The 21,014-nt window shown below is 45.5% G+C and overlaps 1 long non-coding RNA gene across 3 annotated transcripts in view; it reads left to right on the top strand.

Moving 5' to 3' along the window:
- LOC311522400 overlaps positions 1-21,014 on the top strand; it is a 67,918-nt gene that overhangs the window by 23,820 nt on the left and 23,084 nt on the right. For all 3 annotated transcript variants that reach the window (XR_014712115.1, XR_014712116.1, XR_014712117.1), the window contains exon 2: positions 12,689-12,832. This is a non-coding gene — a long non-coding RNA (uncharacterized lncRNA). The remainder of the gene's footprint in view (positions 1-12,688; positions 12,833-21,014) is intronic.

The raw sequence follows: 21,014 nt of genomic DNA, 5'->3' as shown, positions 1-21,014 counted from the left end.
GATATATATGCTATGTCATAAAAAAAAAAAAAAAAAGCAGCTGAGCTAAGAGGGAAACAATGAAATTAGAAAGGAAATTTTAAAGGACTGAACTGAAGAAATAAAATGTTAGTGGAAAGAAAACCAGCAAGACTAGGAGGAGTGATTATCACATCTGGGCAGAGAACATTGCTCCAGCTTCTAAAAGGCCTGGCCAGTCAACTTGAGTTAACAGCTTTTTAGACTGTATATCGAAATCCAGGGATATTCAAATTAACTTAGCAATTATTTATTTCACATCTTTGTTATTTGTTGTGCCATTGTTATTAGGAGATAGAATATGTTTCTTTAATATTAGGTTAAATGTACAAAAAGTAACTATTACACTTTTGGGTATTTTCTTTCCATTTGATAGCCCTTTAATCTCACTGAAATTTTCTTTTATATGTGCCAGTTTCCCAACCTGGTGATACTAGCCAGATAAGATTGTTATAGAATGTAGATGATTGGAACAGGGACCTGTGAACCACATATTAGCAGTGGTTTTTTATCTAACACTGGACATCTCTCAACTTGTTTTGTGGAAGAAATGAAATTTCACTTCCTCTGTTGTCTGGGTCCACAACACTCGCATAAGTGAAAATCCTTCATTATGTGATCATTAGGATCTTTATTACAAGAAACTATTGCATCACGTATCATCATGTACAATTGATCAAAGTACACAAGCAGCTATTCACACTGAACTTCACATCACAAGCATTTAACTACAAGTATGAAGCTATGTGGCTATAGGTTTTTTGGGAGCCTAGTTCTAGCACATACTTGAATATTTCTATAAGACTATTATGTCTAATCAGGTCACTTTTCAGGTGTTACTCGAAGATGCAATAGTAACTGTAGCTCACCAAGAACCCTACACGTGGCCCTGCTGTAGGCTATTTTGCAATACGCTGTCCATTGTGGTGTTACAGGAGCTGATACACAAGTAGGAAATTGGAGGTCCCTGTCAATAAACAATCATGCTCTAGTTTCAGCACAGAGGAAGGAGTCAGAATTGAGAGCTGCCTTGAAAATTGAAGAGAACTCAATCCATTTTAAGCCATGCCTAAAATGCTTTCACACATCAGTACAATTGAGAGAATTATTGCTGTAAAATCAATTTGCAAGGACTCTTCACCCACACCTTCTTTATACCCTGCAGATCTCTTAAGGCCCAATTCTGTCACCCTTACATTGAGCAGTCCTTGATGCTGCAAGCAGTCCCACTGACTTCACTGAGATTATGAATTGAGTAAAGTACTGCTCAGCTTGCATAAGGGTGGCAAAAGCTGGCCCTACACGACCAGGAGCTGCAGGAATGTCTCTCTGTTTCAAATAGAAGATGCGAATGAATTTAAAATTATTAACAGAAAAATGAAAATATTTGAGGACAGTTTTAATGGGATTGATTGAAGGGTGGAAAGGTATTTTGAACAGATCAGAAAGATAACTTTTTGTCAAAAACATGTGGTTTGTTCAAAAAGGTAAGAAATACGATTGCAAGAAATTACAAGATTTTGAATTCCTCTATTCATTTTAGAATTATTTTAAATTCTACTGAGTACCACTTGAAAAAAGGAAGCAAACAATTTGGAAAGAAAAAATTACCTTAATGGAAGGCTTGCACCCAGGAGATACAGTAATGTTTGAGAATATCAGCAAAAGAGTGGATGAATGAATTATGTTTTATTATTTACATTAAATAATTATGACCAAATTATACTCTTAGTTACATCAGTGTAAATCACTAGTGACCAGCCTATGGCTTCGGCAACCACTAGTGGCTTTTACATTATGGTTCTTGGGAGCACCTGTATTAAATTGTTTTGGATTATGAATTTAAAATCTGCTCCCTGAGCAGCACCTTGCAATATTTAAAATTAACTATTTGAATCACCCCCATCACTACAAAGAGATGGTAGGAGCCAGCTTCCCCCCAGCTGCCTCCTGCTGCTTCCCCTGAAGCCCCAGGACCATTTCTGATCTGACCTAGGCGTGCTCCAAGCAGCTGTGCTTGGAGCCAACTGGCTCTGCCTGAAGCTAGGGGAGAACCCAACAAAGGATGGCTCCCTTCTCCAACAAAGCCACCCAGGCACCACAGGAAAGGGGAAGAATACAAAAGTGGTGAGAACCAACTTCCAGTTTTGGCTCCTGATTCTGTGCTCCAGTCCTGGTGCAGGTTAAAGCAGCCTGGGTGGCTGCTCTACCTTGTGCTAATCAGCTATGATCTCCAAGTGACCATAAACTAGCTGGTAGCAGCCACAGTGCAGCATGCTCCAACCATTCCTCCTCCTCACTCCTTACATTAGAGGTGCAGGGAGGGAGTCAAAGGAGTCAGATACATACCCACTGAAGACTCCACCATGCCAGAGAAATCCCCTGCAGGGGATTTCTGCTCCCTTTGCGCCAACTGACTGTTACAAAAGCAGTGGAACGGGGCAAAGAATCTGATCCAAAGTATTGACTATTGCCCCTTTTTTTTAAACATAAAGCTTAGCCCTTGTGCTGAAGTGGTTTTATGTTAGTGGTGTAACCCTTTCACTTTACTGTGCAATTATACTATCTGATAGACCATTGATAGGGCCCAGTCCTGCATTCTTTATGCATCAAAAACTCCCACTGATGTTCATAGACTACATGAACAATTTAATATTTAAGGATAACTTCTTATCTGTAAATATTAAATTAACTCATCACAATATTTTGCAAACATCCAAAAAGTGGAAGAAGTAATCAGAGGGGCAGCCATTTTAGACTTGATTTTGACCAACAAGAAGGAATTGGTAGCAAATCTGAAGTTGGAAGATAATTTGGGTGAAAGTGATCATGAAATGATAGATTTCATGAGTCTAAGGAAAGGAAGCAGTGAAAGCAATGGAAAGCAGTCCTTAACAAACTCAGAGAACTTGTAGGTAAGGTCCCATGGGAAGAAAAATCTAAGAGGAAAAGAAATTCAGGAAAGCTTGCAGTTTCTCAAGGAGATAGTAGTAAAGGCAAAAGTGCAAAACTATCCTGATGTGGAGGAAAGATAGGAAGAATAGTAAGAGGCCAATATGACTGCATCAGGAACTCTTTAATGAACTGAAAATCAAAAAGGAACCCTACAAAAAGTGGAAACATGGACAAATTGCTAAGGAGAAGTACCAAAGAATAGCACAAACGTGTAGGAACAAAATCAGAAAGGCTAAGGCACAAAATTAGTTACATCTATCAAAAGACATAAAAGGCAGTAAAAAGAGGAGTAAGAGAAAGATGAAGGAAAGTGTAGATTCAGTACTTAGCAGGGAAGGAAAGCTAACAACTGATGACATAGAGAAAGCTGAGGTGTCAAATGCCCATTTTGCTCAAGTCTTCACTAAAAAGGTTATTGGTGACCAGATGCTCAACATAATTAATATTAACAACAAGGGGGAAGGAATGCAAGCCAAAATAGGGAAAGAAAAGGTTAAAGAATATTTAGATAAATTAGATGTATTCAAGTAGGCAGGGCCTGATGAAATTCATCCTAGGGTATTTAAGGAACTAGCTAAAGAGATCTCAGAACTGTTAGATAATTGAGAAGGGCAAACATAATACCTATCTTTAAAAAGGGGAACAAAGATGACCCAGGGAATTATAGACCAGTCAGCCTAACTTTGATACCAGAAAAGACAATGAAACAAATTATTAAACAATCAATTTGTAAGCACTTAGAGCATAATAGGGTAATAAGGAATAGCCAGCATGGATTTGTCAAGAACAAATTGTGCCATACCAACCGAATTTCCTTCTTTAACAAGATTACTGGCCTAGGGGCGAAAGGGGAAGACAGATAAGATATATCTAGATTTTAGTAAGGCTTGTGACCCAGTTCCACATGACATTCTCATAAGCAAACTAGGGAACTGTAGTTTAGATGAAATTACTATAAAGAGGGTGCACAACTGATTGAAAGACCATACTCAAAGAGTAGTTATCAATGGTTTGCTGTCAAACTGAGAGGGCGTAATCTAGTGGGATCCCTCAGGATCAGTTCTGGGTCTGGTATTATTCAATATTTGTATTAATAAATTGGATGATGGAGTGGACAGTATGCATATAAAGTTTGCAGATGACATCAGGATAGGAGGCTTGCATGCACTTCAGAGGACTGGATTAGAATTCAAAACAATCTTGACAAATCGGAGAACTGGTCTGAATTCAACAAGATGAAATTCAGTAAAGACAACTGCAGAGTACTTCACTTAGGAAGAAAAAAAAGAAATATACAACTATGAAATGGAGACTAACTGGCTAGGTAGTAATTCGGCTGAAAAAGATCTGGAGGTTATATTCAATCACAAATTGAATATTGACAATATGATGCAGCTGTAAAGAAAGGCCAATATTCTGGGGTGTATTAACAGGAGTGTCATATGCAGGGCTCCTAGTTTTTCCATGATAAAAACCCCAAAATTCTCCAATAAAAAAACATAAAAATCTGTGTTTTTCCATTATTACAATGAAGCGCTGAACTTTAGTTTCCATAGCCAAAATATATATAAAAAGAAAAGGAGTACTTGTGACACCTTAGAGACTAGGTGTTACTGTACTCTGAAACCTGTCAAAATATATATAGGTATCAGTTGAACAAAGTGTTTTATTGATACAGTTGAACCCTGTTGATTCAATCTAATTGGGACCAGAGCCAGATTGGATAATCAAAAATATTGATAATCTGGAGAGCTTCAGCCCTGAGCCGTAGGGCTCAGGCTTCAGAAGCCCAAGCCTTGCCACCTGGGGCCAATAGCAGGAGACCCATCACCAGGGACTTGGGCTGTCAGCCCTGATTTGGTTAATATGGAGAGCTGGATAATGGAGGCTTGGATAAGATGGGTTCTGATGTATATGTTTTATTTTTTCACAAAATGTAAAAATTAAAGATTCTTTGTAAAAACACAAATTCCGAGTTTTTCCATGACAAATGGATTTCTAGGATCCCTAATTATATGTAAGACACAGGAAGTAACTGTCCCACTCTACTTGGCACTGGTGAGGCCTCAGCTGGAATACTAGGTCTAGCTCTGGGCACCACACTTTAGGAAAGATGTGGAACAAATTGCAGGGTCCAGAGCAGAGCAACAAAAATGATCAAAGGTTTAGAAAACCTGACCTTGGTTGAAAGGTTAACAAACTGGGCATGTTTAGTCTTAAAAAAAGAAGACTCAGGGCAGGATGGGGGCACCCAATAACAGTCTTCAAATATGTTAAGGGCTCTTCTGAACAGGACTTGTATCAATTATTCTGTGTGTCCACTGAAGGCAGGAGAAGTAGTAATGGGCTTAATCTGCAGCAAGGGGAAATTTAGGTTAGATATTTAGGAAAAACTTTCTAATCTATAAGGGTAGTTAAACTCTGGACTAGGTTTCTAAGGGAAGTGGTGGAATCTCCATCATTGGAGGTTTTTAAAAATAGGTTTAATAAACACCAGCCAGGGATGATCTATGTTTACTTGGTCCTGCAACAACACAGGGGGCTTGATGTGATGACTTCTCGAGATCCCTTCCAGCCCTAGATTTCTCTGATTCTTTGACTAACCAGTAGCTCTGCCTCCAGTAGGCAGGCAATGCCACCACCATTCTTGATGATGACAATATTTTCCACTGCCATTTGTTGCATTGTGTGGCTCGCATCATCACTTCAGAGTTCATCAATTGTATTATAAGAAGAGATGGGCTCAAATTGAAACCCTGAAGCCGAAACTCCACAAGCTGTAGAGAGTTCAACCTCCAAATATAGATTCAGATCGGTATTGTGCAAAAGGCCCTGTAGTGGTGCAGGACTCACCCCAGCGCTGCCTCCTGCTGGTCTTCCAGGGAATTAGTGTTCCAGCCTCTGGAGTGCCCTCTGCAGGCCGGTGTCCCACTTGCTGCTGGGCCCCCGAGTCCCTCTTGGACCCCGGTGCCCCCTTTCACGCCCGGGTGCTGCCACCTGCAGTACCTCACACAGATCTGGGTCTCCCCACCCCAGGGAACCCCCAACCCTCTCCCCCTACCTTGCCTCAGTCTATGGCCACTGCCAGTCATCACCTAGCTAGCCCCTGTTCCCTGGGGCCAACTGCAGTGTAAGCACCACTCAACATAGGCAAAGGGGGTTTGGACCTGCTGCCTTTGCCTGCTCCCTGCAACCCCAGTACCTATTTGGCCTTACTCTAGGCCTGCAGCCTGAGGGGTTTCCTGTCCGAAGCTCCCCCAGCTCCTCTGGCCTTCCCCTAGTCCTACTCCACCTCAGATACTCTTTCAGCTTCCCAGCAACCAGGCCCCTCTCCCTCAGCAGCTAGAGGGAGAGTTCTCTCAGCGCCTGGCTTCAATGGCCTTTATAGGGCCAGCTGGGTCTGTTTGAGGCATGGCTCTAGCTGTGGCTGCTCTGCCAATCAGCCCAGCTTTTCCCCTGCCCCAGCCCTCTCCCGGGGCTGTTTTAAGCCTGGAAGGGCCAGAGCAGATGACCACCCCGCTACCGGAAGGAGAGGTCAGTGTGCTTGGGCTATCCTGTTGGCTGGACCTTTCTCCCTCCCTGGGCTGCTGCTGCTGTTTGGCCTATTGGCATTTTAATAACAGCTTGCTGGAGGACGTGGGCTTCGTGGCATCCTTCCGGGAGTTCTGGCTGGCCTGGCGGGGCAGCGGCATGCCTTTCCCTGGGCGAGGCGGTGGTGGGATGTGGGGAAGGTGCGCGCACGGCACTTCTGCTGTGACTACACCCGGGGCACCACCCGGCGGAGGGATGCGGTGATAGGGCAATTGGAGCAGGAGATTTTAGAGCTAGAGAGGCATCTCGCCTCCGGCCCCGAGGATCCACCCCTCCGCGCAGCATATTGGGAGAAGCGGGAGGAGCACCAGGCCCTGGAGGACCATTGAGCCCGGGGCACTTCTGTTCAATCCCGTGTAAGCAGTGTCAGGATGAGCTCCACCCTGACATCTGGTGGTGAGGTGTGGCAAGTTGTGGAAAAGAACTTCAGGGGCCGATCTCATTTGCATAGACACAGCCACCCCGCCTAGAATGAGGCCATAGCTGCCCAAATGGTCACTTTGGCTGCTGTGGGATCTCCAGTGTCTCTGTTATTGAGGCAGGAAGAATAAATTGTTATTACGCTGATTATGGGAACTGTGCTTGGAACTGTACTTGGCCTTTTGTTATGATGGAGGGACTCACCATCAACTAAGTAGCACTCGCTAGGCAAGGGTCTTGGGTTCCAAAACTCTGTGACTTGAGAGAGGTTGGGGACAAGTATTAATACTTGGTGGTATGGGCCCCTTGGTGAGGGCCTTACATGCTAATTGCACTTCCTCCTCTCTCCACTGTGCAATATCAGAGCTAATTTTGATTTCATTAGGAGTCTAGTTACATGCTGCTGAGCTCACTTTGGGCTAATGGTGCATCAGCACTGAGGTTCCTTGACTACAAGCTGAATTCACCAAAGAGCTGAACTGACTAAGAGCTAAAATCACTGAGCGTTGCGTTAAGTAGTGGGGGAGCCTGAAGATATAGTGTGGAGAAGGTTGCGGGATGGCTGGAGTGCCTTGTGGTCAGGCTGGTGGAGCAGTTCATGGGACGGCGGGAGCTGCTGGTGGGACACGGAGCGGAGCAGTTTGTGGGATGGCGGGAGTTGCTTGTGGGCCGCGGAGCGGAGCTGAGTGAAGCAGTTCGTGGGATGGCTGGTGGAGCGGAGCAGAGCGAAGGCCTATGGAGCTGTGGGGCGGTCAGCTTCAGATCATGTAAGGTGCCTTTTACCCCCGCCCCCATCTCGACCCAGGTTGGGAGGTAAAGCTCTGCAGATAAACTTTTGAACTCTGGGGCTGCCCTGACCAGGGACAGAGACTTTTGGGTCATTGGACTTTTGGGACTTCGGGTGATTTGGGCTTGCTGGACTCAAGAACCAAAGGGAAAGGCATGCCCCAATTTGCTTGGGGTGGGTTTTTTTGCTCATGGGTTGTGTTATGAATCCTGTTGGTGGTGTTTCCCCAACATAATGTCACATTGTTTCTCTCTGTTATTAAAAGGCTTTTTGCTACACTCAGACTAGGTGCTTGCAAGAGGGGAAGCCTCTGGGAGATGCCCAGCGGTGGTGGTATATATTTGTCCCAGGTCACTGGGTGGGGGCTCAAACCAGTTTGCATTGTGTTATTGGAATGGATCCCCTAGATATTGAACCCGGCCCTTGTTGCTGCCAACTCTGACGGGCAGAAGGGTTACACCCGCATCCGCCTCCTTCGGGAGATGGATCGCGGCTCCCGCTTCTTCTATGCCCTGGAGAAAAGGAGGGGGGCCAAAAAGCACGTCACCTGCCTCCTGGCGGAGGACAGGACCCCCTCATGGATCCGGAGGAGATGCGTGGAGGGGCCAGGGCCTTCTACGCTAACCTTTTCTCCCCAGATCCGACCGACGCTGATGCCCACAGGGTGCTCTGGACCAAACTCCTGACGGTCAGCGTGGGTGACCGAGACCGCCTGGAGCTGCCTCTCTCTCTGGCCGAACTCTCGGAAGCCCTCCGTCACATGCCCACTAACAAATCTCCAGGCATGAACGGGCTGACCATGGAGTTCTATCGCATGTTCTGGGATGTCTTCGGCCTGGACCTTGTCATCGTCTGGCCTGAGTCCTTGCAAAGCGGGGTCCTCCCTCTCTCATGCAGGCCAGCTGTGCTCACCTTATTGCCGAAGAAGGGGGACCTCCGCGACTTATGGAATTGGTGTCCCGTCTCGCTCCTTAGCACGGACTACAAGGTCATAGCGAAAGCCATCTCGCTGCTGCTGGGGTCCGTGCTGGCGGACCTGGTCCATCCCAACCAGACCTACACCGTCCCGGGCCGGACCATCTTTGACAACTTGTATTTGATCCGGGACCTCTTGGAGCTGGGGTGTAAGGATAGTCTGTCATTCGCCCTCCTGTCCCTGGACCAGGAGAAGGCGTTCGACAGGTTGGACCATGAGTATCTCCTGGGCACCCTGTGGGCATTCAGCTTCGGGCCCCAGTTTGTGGGCTTTCTCCAGGTGCTGTACGCCAACGCAGAGTGTCTGGTCAGACTCAACTGGACCCTGACCGAGCCGGTCAGCTTTGGGCGGGGAGTACGGCAGAGGTGCCCCCTCTTGGGCCAGCTGTATGCTCTGGTGATCGAGCCCTTTCTCCGTCTTCTCCGCCGGAGGTTGACGGGCTTGGCGCTTTGGGAGCCGGAGCTGCGGCTGGTCCTGTCGGTGACATGCTCCTCGTGGTCCAAGACCCGGATGACCTGGTGTGGGTGGAGGCCTACCAGGCCATTTACTCGGTGGCCTCCTTCGCCCGGGTCAACTAGGTCAAGAGCTCTGGCCTGGTGGTCGGGGATGGGTGGCAGACGAGCTCCCTCCCACCCGTGCTTCAAGCCATCCGGTGGAGCACAGGTCCGCTACTCTATCTTGGTGTTTATCTCTCTGCCACGCATCCTTCTCCACTGGAGAACTGGCAGAATTTGGAGGCCAGGGTGGGTGAGCGGCTGCGGAGATGGACAGGACTGTTCCGGTGTCTCTCCCTGCGAGGGAGGGCGCTGGTGCTGAACCAACTGGTCCTGTCCATGCTCTGGCACCGACTCAACACCCTGAGCCCAGCCCCGAGGATCCTGGCCAGGCTCCAGAGGATGGCTCTGGAGTTTTTCTGGCCGGGGCTGCACTGGGTCTCTGCAGGGGCTCTGAGTCTCCCCCTGGAGGAGGGAGGACAGGGCCTGGTTTGCTTGTGCAGCCAGGTCCATGTCTTCCGCCTCCAGGCCCTGCAGAGGCTCCTTTACGGTGCAGGTAGTCCAGCGTGAAGCATGTTGGCGCACGCCTTCCTCCGCCACCTCCGAGGGCTCCGATATGACCGGCAGCTCTTTTTTCTCCATCTGAGAGGCCTTCTGTGAGACCTCTCCGAGCTGCCAGACTTCTACCAGGACCTCCTCCAGACCTGGAAGCTTTTTTCGGCGACCAGCTCATTTGTGGCCACCGAGGGAGCGGACCTCCTCGCGGAGCCCCTGCTACACAACCTTGATCTCCGTGTGCAGGTGGCAGAGTCTCCCTCGGTGTGTCGGAGGTTGGTCCTGGCACAAACCACCAGAGTCGGAGACCTCCTGAACTACGACAGGGGGAATTGGGTGGAGCCCTGTGCGCTCGGACGAAACATGGGGCTTTCCTTCCGACCCCTAGGCACGTACTCCAGAAGGTGAAGGCTGCATTGTCACCCAATTCTCTCGCTTTCCTGCTGCGAGCCCTGCGAGAGGGCATTCCCCATTCACCCCTGGCCCTCCGGACATTTTTCTTGGGCCCCTGTTCCGCAAGCGTCCCCGGCCTCCCTGCTCCCACACTCCAAGCTGGCTGCTTACCCTGCAGCCGGTCCAGTTTCGAACCGAGCCCAGAAACCATCTGTACACGCTCGTGCTCCATACGTTACATTTCCTCACCCTCGTGTCCCGCCCCGACACCAAATGGTGGGACTATCTTCCACCTAAAGAGGGTGAGGAGACCCGGTGGGCCAGCCTTTATTCCACCTTGATCCCACGGCCCGCCGGGGACATTAGTTGGTGGCTTCTTCACGGAGCCTTGAGCACGGGCATGCACATGGCGCGGTTCATCCCTCACCTGAGGCCTGCCCCTTTTGCGGTGTGAGGGAGAACCTGGCGCACACCTATCTCGAATGTGCCAGATTGCAGCCCCTATTCCGGCTCCTCTAGAACCTCTTGTTGAGGTTCTGGCTGCACTTTCCCCCACACTTGTTCCTCTTTGCACACCCTATCCATGGCCCCATGAAGTTGCGAGACCTCCTCGTCAACCTCCTCCTGGCTCTGGCCAAAGTCTCCATCTACAATACCAGGAGGAGGATGTTGGACGAGGGGGTGCTCTGTGACTGCGGGGCCTATTTCCGTTTCTCCCTAGTTTCACGCATCCAGGCAGAGTTCCATTGGGCAGCGTCCGCTGGCTCCCTCGACAGCTTTGAGGAACAGTGGACTAGGCTGGGGGATGGGCCTTTAGCAGTGGGTGGGCTTGCGCCCTCCCACCTCCCAGGTTTTCCAATACGACCCCGCTACAGGCCCCTATCTTTATAAAGGGCTTTTGAAATTCAGATCCAAATTTGGTGGCTTGAACTCATCTCTAGTTATAATGTGTAACATGATGGATTAACATGTAATACGCTCTCTTTCCTTTGATAACAAAAAAAGTAATTAAAGAATGTCTGATTGAATCTGGCATGAGCTTCCCATAGGAGAAACTTAAACAGTATTCCATTGAGACTGTTGATTTAAATGCATCACAGTTACGAATGCAATAATACGATCATGGAACATTTTAAGAAGGGTCAATAGCACATACACCATGGCAATACTAAAACAAAGCACAAAGATTAAGATTTAGAAATGTAAGTAATGTGGTTAAATAAAAAAAATCACTCTTTTTTTCCATTTGATTTTGGAGAGCTTTTTTTAACACGAGAGAAGAAGCTTGCCCTTTTATTTTATTTTTTTGGTAATAAGATTTGATGAGGTATAAGAAGAGGGGGGAGGGAGAATTTCACTGTTCCCTTCCCTTCAGCAAAGCCCCAGCATTAAATGAGAAATCAGCTTGTTACTTGCTGCTCCTTCTATCATCTGTTTGCAGAAGTTCATTACTTAATTCCCATTCATATCGCCTCTGTGGAGAATAACAGGCTGATGACATTTCAGTTAATCATAATCTTCCTCTTCTGTGACAGCCAGCCAGCAGCCTTTTTGAAAATAAATTTGCAGAATGAAATTTTTTAAAAGAAGGATTTTTCTCTCTCAGAGGGAAAAATTGACAAGATGAATACATGAGAATATTACACAAATGAAATAATTTCACATAGGCTTATTACTGCATCTCTCTCTCAACATTTTCTATGCTATGCTGTTGCCAGTCATATTTTTATTGACATAACTTTACACTCACCTCTTATAATATGATACCTCTTATCTACAGCATGCTTAGTAGCAAGCAAGATGCCTTAAGTCTCCATGCATTGACTTTATATATCAACTGGTTATGGATGCACTAGTAAAATGATAAATTTGGGTGGGGAAACTGAATTTGATCTAGTATATAAGCAGTTTATAACCCGAGAAACTTGTGCTAAGATTTCAAGCCATTGCTGGTATCCATCTTATATGAGAGTCAGTATAATAGATCAGTTATAGTAACCCAATTACATTACCAAAAGATGAATATGAAAGAGAGGTGAATGTAGAAAAGCTGTTTGGGGTTGGGAAAGCCACAGAAAGCTTCAGAGAAGGCTTACTGGGGCTCCAGCAAGGAGAGAAGCCATTGGATGTAGGTCAAGGAAGGTTTGAGACCTGAATGAAGACCACAGAAACCCAAGGCAATAATGAGGGCTTGTGATGGGGTATACAAGCTGGACAACAAGAGTTTATAGAACTGTTCTGGTCTCAGTGAGCTCCAACCCAAGGATGTGCAAGGCAGGCACAGGCTGGAGGAGGAACTTAACAGGGGAGCAAAACAGCTCACTTGTTAGCAGACCAGGGGAAAGAACAGATCTTCAACCCTGAGGAAAGCCCTTATGGGCAGGAGCTTCCCAGATGACCATGGCCTGAAGGACGGATCCAGATAACATACTGAGAGGGAGTCATTCCCCCTCTCTCTTATTCTCTTATGCATTAATCCCCCTTGCTTTTTGTTCACAGGCTACCCCAAATTTGATGTGATCAGGCCAGAGGGCCAAGTCACAGGAAGAGGCAGGCCACTGCAAGGTGGAGCAGACATCAGCAGGAGACACCCAGTGGAGAGAGACCTGTTATACCATGCCTGGCCACAAGGAGGTGCCAGTGGTAAGTCAACCCCTTCACAGGACCAGATAAGCCATTGGTAATGTTCTGTGTTTTCATTTTTTATTTATTAAAAAAAATTCTGGGAATCTTCAGTGTTCATTTTTCAAACATTAAAAGTTGGATGAAATCAGGTTAAAAATAATTCTTAAAAAAATCTGGAAAAATTGGGGAAAAAAGAAAAACAAAAAAACCTTTCCTAATATGCACATGTAGTATAATTGAAACTTTTTTTATGTACAAAGTTATTATTTGTCTTTCTCAGAGGTAGTAGTTTTTCCAGAAATCCTGTTTGCCTATGCTCGCATATTTTTCTTCAAAGTATCCTCACTCATGTTGAGCGTCTTGCTGTCTTGGAGGTAGTCCAACTTTGAAAATAAGCACTCTGCATCAATAGATCCAAGGGGTAGACTCAAAGTTTGCCTGTGCCATTTTGCTGAAGTTGGGAAGTGTGTCTTGACTGTTCCAAAAAGCCAGCACATCCAGTTTCACATTGTCAGGGTTTGACATGTTCATGTAAGTAGTAAATTCCCCTTTCAGATTTGAAGTTTCATCTTTAGTGGCAAATGGTTGAAACCATCTGGCATCATGGTTGTAGTGTGCTGCAAAATTCACCTTGAGGAAGTGGTGCAACCTCTGGATGACATTCCAAAAAGAATCTTTGGCACCAAACACTTCAGGGTTCGCTGAGCATTGGGTTGAAGGTTTTGAACGCTTTTTTGCTTCTCTCGTGTTCTAGGTCAGAAGGATTTCCAGAAACAGCTGGGTTTTCTTGCCATATGTTTCTCCTACAGCTTTTGTGCTCAGTTCAGCTGAGATTTTGGTTGTCAGGATCCGGTAAACGTCTATATAGGCAGTAGTCGGAGAAAACTCCGCTGTTTGTGTGTGTCACAAGTTTTCAACAATGAACATTACCTTGGTGCACAGAATCTGGCATTCATTTTGGTAATCTGTCAGTCTCTTCAGAGTTTCTGCTTTAGAACCAACAAACTTGGGATGGTCTAGGAGACACATTAGCACAGTCCACGTCTTATTTACATGACAAGCAGCGAAGTACAAGCTCATCCACCAATGTGGATCAATGGGGTAGGTAATTGTCAGTCAGCTCTGCACTCATCTCACACTATGTAAAACAAAGCCTTCAACTTGTTCGCATGCTTAAAAATGGCCCAAATCCAATGATGCAAGATTTCACATCTTTCATTTCTTCTGTATCAGTAGCTACTGACAACACATTAATTAGATGAACAGGACAGTTTCTGGTTGAATTTAATCTCCAGTGCAAATTTAGCCATGTAGGAAGCAGAATCTGTGTTAGTTGTGACCACATTTTCCCAATTTAGTTGGTACATCTCAAACATGTCAGTTATTGCTGCGTCAACAAAATGGCTGTGAGCAGAGGTGATGAATGTCACGTCAGCAAAAAACAATACAAGTTTATTCGCTTTGAAATAAAAAAAACAAAAACTAAAGTCTAAGAATTGGAGGGTCAAAAACATCAGGAGACTAGTAAAAATATCAGATTAAACACCATACTAAAGTATTGTCATTTTGTTTCAGATACTTACTAGTGAGATTGTCTGCATTGGGAAGGGGGTTTGCTGCTGGACAGTAATGTTGCACAAAGTCACCAATAGGCCACTCTGCAATTAACAACAGTTGTCCGGCAAAACAAAGAGCATGGACAAATTCATTGACACAATTTTGCTGTCCTCTCTTTCATTAAAGCCCTGGTGAAAGCTCCTGATATTGACTGTTTGTTCTGAAGCTCACTTTCTTCTTTAAGCTTCTTCTGCTGCTTGCTTTCGACATGCTCCTTTATTCTGTCAGCATGAGCGCTGACCTCAACGCTGCAGTACTTGCAGTGCAATGCATCCTCTTGACTCCCATCTTTACTTTTCTTTAAAATTTCTAAGCGCTTATTTTCTTGCTGGTACCCAGGCACAGATTTGCATTTTTGTCCCATGTTTACCTTATCTATCTTTATCTGTGGAAGATTATTTAAACTCAGTGCTGCACTAAATGGATGAAAAGAATAGGAGGGCAGCATCTCCTTGTGAACCAATCATAGTGTGATATTAACATTGTTTTATTTTCCGACCTCCATCGTGTATGTGTTCTGCTTTTTACACTGTCGTCGTACTGCTTCAATCTCAGAGTTGCAGGACACAACAATCACATAAAGCATTAGTATTTAACAAAAATAAGTAGCCCAAAAATACTGAGTAGGTTGATAAATGGGTATAACTCAGTAAAAACCAAATTCTTTTAATTAAAAAAACTGGTAATTTACCAGTGAAGATCAGTAAAAATAAAAAATGTGGAACACTAGCCACAGGCCAATAGTTTAACTGAGGTAGTGAAAGGCTTATGATACTGGAGAGAAAACCACATAGCAAAAGTTGTTGGAGTCACAGTCCATCAGCCAAATTAAAGATGGGAAAGCCTCAGGAGGTTGGAGTGAAGACCACGGAAGCCCAAGGTAACATTTAGGGCTACAGACGCAAGCCCACAGGACAGCAATATAAAAACTAATCAAAGGTTGCATTATCTAAAACAACATGTTTTTTGTGTAAGTTCTAATGCTATCAAAGTCATCACCATTTGTCCAAGACCACAAAACTGAAAATGATCAAACACTTAGCAGCATCCCACCTTGTACATGGTTATAGGGGACACAGATTAATGAAGGTAAATGTGTAGAACAGTGTAGTGAGGAGACATGGCCTCTCTCAGAGAGAGACCACAACATGCCCCCTGGTGGGCTGAACCAGGAGAGCCACGTCTGCCCCACCGGAAGCAGAAGGGCAGGACAGGAAGGGGAAGTACAAAAGGCGGGCCCTGCAGCTCAGTTTTGGTGGAGCCACAGGAGATGGACGCATCCTGCCTGCTGCTGGAGCCTGCAGAGGAGCTACCCGGGTTGCCTCCTGAGGACTGGCCAGAGCTCCCAGGACCACTGGCTGACCAACACGCTGAGGAGTTGCTGGGACTGCCACCTAAGAACTAAGATCCGCAGGCTGATCGAGACACTGGGGAACTGCTGGGGTTGCCGCCTGCAGACTGGCCAGAGCTTCCCCATGATCACAGAAGCAGGTACACCTGAGGGAGAGATTAGGAAGCAGTCCAGGGAAACCAGGCAACAGTCTGGTTGGGAGCTGGCCTGATACAAGGTCAGTGTGTTGTGGGTGGATCCCTGCTGATCCAGAGGCGGACCACTCTGCCACTGTTAGGGCCCTAGGCTGGGAGGCAGCGGAGTTGAGTGGGCCCACATCCCCCTGCAAACTGACCCCTGGGGTGGCACTACTCCCCCTCCTTAGGCCAGGAGTTCCTGTGCTCCTCGGGCAACTTTTAGAGCCCCGTAGACCATTCTTGGTACTCAACCCTACCGGAGCCCCATAGACTTTAGTGGTGCTCACCCTGTACCTGAGCCTCTAGGCTCTACGGTGCTCACCTCTACTGGGACACAGACTGCCTAGCTGCTCTGCCCTGATTGCAGGCCAGAGCCCATTCATTGCCTTGCTCTGACTGGGCCTGGGGCTCATACACTGCCATACTGTTCTGCCCAGCCAGACGACTGGAGTACTAGAGAAAGCTAATTCCCCCCCCTTTGAGCACCCTTACAAACAGAAAGTCTGACCTTTTTGTGAACAGTCATAATTTTTTGAGCTGTGAGAGCCTTGGACTAAAATCTTTAGGAAGCCTCTTGAAGACCTACCTGCAGTAGATCTCCACAGAGATGCAGGATGCTTTAAGTTAACCATTCAGTTTTTAGATCAAGGCATGTCCAAGGGAACTCCACCACTCCAACATACTCAGAACTTGTTCAAACGTATCAAGGGCCACTTGCAGATCTATTCAAGTCCACTGTGAGCATATAAATAAAACAGAGGACTTATAGAAGGAGGAGAGTAGAGGGAAAGAAAGAAACAAGCTGAGTGGGAGGGCCATTGGGAGACAAAGGCAGGAACAGAACCAGTAGGTACTGAAGAAGGCACTCACAGGAGCAGTGAGACTGAACTGAAGAAGCCGTGGTGGAGTCTGTAACTGCCTTCCTGTAAAGGCCCCTTCCAAGCCAGTGCTTCCTGCCTCTGCAGAGTTGGCAGCCTATGTAAACCAGTTCTGAACATACTATAGCATCTGTAGGAGAGTCAACTGATCAACATCAGAGTTCTTGCCAAATAGAAGGAACTCTTTGTCAGCAATTTATTTGTGACAAGATAGAGCTTTAGAAAGACTCTGCATGTGTTCTATGGACCTTACAGCAAGTTATGCAAGTGGTGTAGTCCATCTGTGCCTGGACTCTGGCATGGGGAAGGAGATAACAAGTAACTGTGTTAAGGCTCCTGTCCTGAGGGCTGGGAAGCTTACAGTGATTGCAAGCAACAGAATGCACATTACAGAACCTCAAGTTCAATGAAGAACAATTTGCCACAGGTCTCTGGTTCACCGAGGAGTGAGGAGGACATCTACTCCTCATGGTTCATGAACTTGAGCCTGAGGTAGAAGTTCCGTGCACAGAGACAGAAAGGCCTGTGCATGCAGGGACCTTGAAGTCCAGGTGGCAAAGATAAGACTGTATATTGCTTGTGCCTGGTGAGGCTGGGAATGTGATTCTGACTCCCTCCCCCTATATGAGACTCAGAACTGGCCTAGGATTTGTGCTGGAGGGTGTGCTAGGGTAGGTGGGATTGGGGGAGACACTCTGTAGTTGAGCAAAGTGTATGTGAAATGGTGTATGGGGTGTTTATGATACATTAAACTAAGGGGAATATTTTGGCTGGTCTGGGGAATTTTGGGGGTCCGGGAACGTTAAAGAATGTCATTGTAAAAAGAACTAAGAATACAAGAGTTTTTTCTCCCTGAAAGGAAGGTAGGTGTGCCACAGGGTCCCTGGCCCCTGGGAGTAGAGCTGGGCCCAGCTCCCCTGTGTCAGAGCAGATGAGCCCATTCAAGCCATCTAAAGGGAGCTGGGCAACTCCTGAACCTATAAAGGGCAGGAAATGAGAGATGGAGGAGAGGGGTATCTGAGACAGGTGGTGTCTGGGGAAGGGATGCCACAGTAGAGTGGAGCTAATGCCAGTGGTGGGTCCCTGGAGCAAGGGGCCAGGTGCTCAGGGAAGCAGGCCTGGGGTGCTGATCCAGTAAGGGAGCAATGCTGATTAAAACTGGGAAGCTGCCAGGAGCAGGAGGGTCAGAAACCCCTGGGAGGCCCTGAAGCCTGAGACAAAAGAGTAAGACTGTTTACTGCCTGTTCTAAGAAAATAAATGGTCTTAAAGGAGGCTGGATGTGGCAGTGTGTGCTTGGAAGCCAGGGAGAAGCCCAACCTTGTGACAGACACCAATAAAAACAGATAGTGTCAAGTTTTGTCTATTATAAGGAGAGTTTATTTCTTGGCAGATGCCTCTTCATGACCAAAGACATCCTGTAAAATTACAGCCATTTTTAAATCCCTGTTTCTATAAGCAAAGAGAACGAGGAGTACTTGTGGCACCTTAGAGACTAACAAATTTATTTGCGCATAAGCTCAAAAATTAGCATGGGAAAATAGTTTTTAGTTTGTGTAATGATTCATCCACTCCGTCTTTATTCAAGCCTAATTTAATGGTGTCCAACTATTTCTCCAGACTAATTTTCCCCCTACTGTTACTCACATCTTCTTGTCAACTGTTTAAAATGGGCCATCCTGATTATCACTACAAAAGGTTTTTTTTTCTCCTGCTGATAATAGCCTACCTTAATCGATTAGTCTCGTTAGAGTTGGTATGGCAACCCCCATTTTTTCATGGTGTGTGTGTGATATATATAAAATCTTCCTACTGTATTTTCCGTTGCATGCATCTGATGAAGTGGGCTTTAGCCCATGAAAGCTTATGCTCAGATAAATTTGTTAGTCTCTAAGGTGCCACAAGTACTTCTCGTTCTTTTTGCTGATACAGACTAACACGGCTACCACTCTGAAACTGGTCTGTATAAGTCGTTATTAAATGGTTCATATGTACTTAGACCATGTGAGTAGCAGAGGTGCTTATGTCATCTCAAATAACATTCATAACTTCACTTAACACAGATCCCATAACGTTTGCAAAATGATATTCTAAAATAATTGTCTCCCTTGCAACACTCAGTATGTTTTAGCTTGTGAGCATAAACTAATTCCTCTCTTTATTCATGAAGTAACATTATTGTACAGAGAATTCATCACTTTTAAATTGCTTTTTACAAAACAAACTTACTTGAAATTATCACAAGTAACTTTATAAATTGTCACCCTGTCTTCCTTTAATTTGGTGTTGGGAGGCAGGGGGTCATAATTTAGCTTTTACTGGTCTCATTTGACAAATCCAGATGTTTTCTAGAAAAACTATTTTAAAGGCTCGATCCTTTCAAACACTGGAGGTTGTAGTGCTTAGTACCAGGAGTAGTCCCCATTGAAGTCAAAGGGGAAACTAACATGCAGTATGACTGGTAATGTGTTTGGAAGAATAGAACCTTAATTGGATCTTGTGATCATTAAGAAAGTTCAAATGTCTATCTTATAATAAAAGGCAATAGTTGTAGAAGCCATTCTTGCTCTGTCATCTATACTTAGATCTGATTCAAGCCACCATAACTCATCTGGAGAAGTAACGACTCTCACAAGTAGTTCTGGTGAGTTTGATGTGAATACTCCCCCTGAGTAAGTTTACCAAAATCAAGATCCAGTTCTTTACAAGAGACACAGAACAGACTGCAGCATAATTTTAACCATGTAAAAATGACGACACCCTGCCTTAACATTTGCATTTTTAAATCATCATTTCATTAAAGCCCTCACTGAAATTAAATTATAGGGTTATAAGGTTATAGGACCATGGTAAAAATCACACTTTGCTATGAGTAGGGCTCTGTGTCTGTCATGGAGGCTGCAGAAGTCAGATTCTGTGACTTTCTGTGACCTCTGACTTCTGCAGTGGCTGACCCCAGGGCCACCCAAGCAGCGGCTGGTGCAGTTGGCCCCAGGGACCGCCTGAGCAGCCGTCCTGGGGGTGGCGGGAGCAGTGGCGGGTGGGTGGCCAGAGCAGCTGCTGCTCGGCAGCCACCAGCAGCTGGTGCTGCTGGCCCCTGGGCCCCCCCAAGTAGCAGCCTCTCATCTGCCCCCCCTCCCAGAGCAGCACCACCTCCTTTCCTCCCCAGAGCAGTGCCCCCCAGCTAAGATTTAGTCAGGGGTATATAGGACAAATCATGGACAGGTCACGAGCCGTGAATTTGTTTGTTGCCCGTGACCTGTCCGTGACTTACTAAAAATACCTATGACTAAATTGTAGCCTTACCTATGAGTAAAGAAGCACAAATGAATGGGTGGGTAGAAAGAGCTGGAGGAGGCTTGTAAATTCGAAATACTTTACAACAGTTGTAGAAATACTGTATTGTTCGTGGAGCACTTTAGAAGGATTTAGAGGAATTGTTAATGCTTTAACACTTTTTAAAAATCAAAAATGATTGAAAATGCAATAAAATTTGGCTGTTCTTACAAAGAAGAGCACTTTACACCTTGAAAAAAGAAAAATGAAGAGAAAACACGAACCATAATTTCAAAACAGTTGGTCTTCTACGTCAGTATGTGTCAGTTTTGTAGAGATTGTTCTTTCAGTTATCACTTTATTTTATTCATTTTAACCTCAGCTTTATTTAGGTTTTCCCCTTTTTCTGTTAGAAATGGACATGTATCAATACCTTAGTTCCAACTCCCTGACTCCATCCCCTGAATGTGAACTCCAAGGAACTGAATTTTGCAGCTCAGACTCATTTCTGCTTCCTAGAAATGTCTCCTTTTAATTCCCTTCCATTTTTAAAATTAATCCTCAGTTTTTCTTTTTTATTTCTCAGTTGTTTGATTTTCATCACTAATATTTTATCCCCATCAGTTCTCTAAGTTTTTATTTTCTTTCTTTTATGCACATGCTCCTTTTCTCTTTTCTTTTTCTCTATTTCAGACACAGACAGAAAGAGTGTATTTGTTGTATTTTTACCACATTTACCCTTCATCCCCCTTTTAAACCATGTTTTGTTACGCAGAAATTGTCCGCTATGAAGCTACGGGGCTAAATTCTGGGTCTAGTTTCCAGATATGTGCTAGGAGCCATGGAGAAGGTGGAGCTGTAGTGGTTCAGCAACGGTCCAGGAACCAGTCTATTTGTACTAAGC

The sequence above is a fragment of the Lepidochelys olivacea genome, assembly GCF_965140295.1.
Source record: "Lepidochelys olivacea isolate rLepOli2 genome assembly, chromosome: 6".
Classification (NCBI taxonomy): domain Eukaryota; kingdom Metazoa; phylum Chordata; order Testudines; family Cheloniidae; genus Lepidochelys; species Lepidochelys olivacea.
This window is presented reverse-complemented; position numbering and strand designations above follow the sequence as displayed.